We start from the raw sequence: 1,895 nt of genomic DNA on the forward strand, positions 1-1,895 counted from the left end.
TGAAAGACGGTCCCCTGCGGCTCGGCAGGGGGGAGCAGTGGCCCCGCTCCCGGCGTGGGGCAGAGTCCCCGTCTCAGGCTGCCGGGGCCAGGGTGGAGATCTCCAAAAGGGAGACGGGAGAGAGGAGAAAATTCCCGTTTAGTCAGTGCAAAAAAACCGAGCAGAGCCCCCGGGCGAGTCCGGGTGGGAGGTGGGGGGGTTGCCGGTGAGAAATGCCACGTGCTCCGTTTGGCCGGCTGTCCCCCGGCAGCTTTCCCCGTCGTTTTGGGGAGAAAAGCCAAACATCATGGCAGGGGTTCGGCCGAGGGCGTCCCCGGGGCCTCCCTGGCAGGCAGAGCTCTCCTGGTGACCAGCAGCTGTGGAGGGGAGAGCGGGTCGCTCCGCTTTTCTCACACTGTCTTCTCCTGGATGTTTCTTTTTCTTGTTTAAATCTTTTAAATTAAAAACAAAAACAACCCCCCCCAAACAACAAAACAAATAAAAATAATAATAAACTAAAAAAAAAAAAAAAAAAATTCGCCGTTGTCCCAAGTGGATTCAAGTTTCTGGGTTTTATTTTTGTCTTCTCGAGGAATTTAAAGTCGGCCCAAAACTCCAGGCGGGGCGGGGGGACAGGGAGAGGAGGTACAGCAGGTATAGCAAGGTGCCCTGCAAAGGCAGTGAGAGAGCACCCCAGGTGAGGAGCAGGAGCCACGGCCACCCCATCCCGCCCTGGGACTCAAACCCAGCATGGGTCAATCATACCCGAATGCCAGCCGCAGGCTCACCTTAGAAGTCAGCAAGCACGCCCGGTGGGTCAATCGGAAGGATGCTCCGGGCAAGATCTGTTCACTTCAAACCATGAGTCTATACAGCTGGAGAGAGGAGAGTGTGTCACCAGCGTGCCGCCGAGCCTTGGGATGTCCCTGCCTGTCCCCCTGCCACCCGCCTGGCCATGTCCCCTCGCACACAGCGGTACCTTTTGTGGTAAATGCAGAGGCAGGGCAGCCTGGCTATCGTGTCCCCCTGCAGCAGCTCCTCCAGGCAGATCACGCACTCGCCGGCATCCTTGGTCAGCACGTCATCTGGGAGGGGAGCAGAGGGCAGCGGTGAGACACAGTCCCCCTTCCCGGTCCCCTTCCCAGGATGGAGGGGAGCCCCCGGCCACCTCTGTGGAGGCAGCTGGGATGGGGCAGCCAAGCAGCAGCAGCGCCAGCAAGTGCTGGCAGGAGGCTCCAGCAGAGGCACAGAGTGGGGAGGTGGGGCTGGGGCCGTGTAGACACCATGGGAGGCAAACTCCAAACCCCCAGCTGAGGCACACCCAGAGAGAATGTGACAATCCCAGGCACCAATGGGTGCCAGGGACCAGGGAGCAGACCCCAATCCTCAGGACAGGTCCACCAACGAGCCCATGTCCCAGCCGGGGTAGCCAATGGCCAGGGATCTTGAGGCTGCTCAGGGCCCTCCAGGACAGCCCCCAGCCCAGGGGCATTGGGGAGCAGGGACACCCCAGGTCACATCATCCACAGGGACTGATGGGGACCCTGAGTCCCTGACCCTTGGGGTCCTGACCTCCAGGATGAGGGGGAGCAGGGACACCCCCGGGGGACCTGACCCCCAAGACAAGGAGGGGGGGAGATGGGGCTGGGGCAGCTGCAGCGAACACATCCCCTACCCCTGGCTTCCAAAAAAGCACCTCCGAGTAGGGGGTGGGCATCACTCCCCCACAAATAGTCAGGAGAGAGGGTGGGAGATGCAAGGACCTTGAAGAGCAGCACTCAGCCCAGGAAGCCTCATTGCCAGTGAGGAGGAAGGCAGTGACCCTTCAGAGGAGCAGCCCAGGAGGACACACATCCCCTGCCCTAGCCAGGGAGGATGCCGGGCCAGGACAGCTCCCTCCAACATGGCACACCGTG

The sequence above is a fragment of the Egretta garzetta genome, unplaced genomic scaffold (genome assembly GCF_000687185.1).
Source record: "Egretta garzetta isolate BGI_Z169 unplaced genomic scaffold, ASM68718v1 scaffold27, whole genome shotgun sequence".
Taxonomy (NCBI): Eukaryota; Metazoa; Chordata; class Aves; order Pelecaniformes; family Ardeidae; genus Egretta; species Egretta garzetta.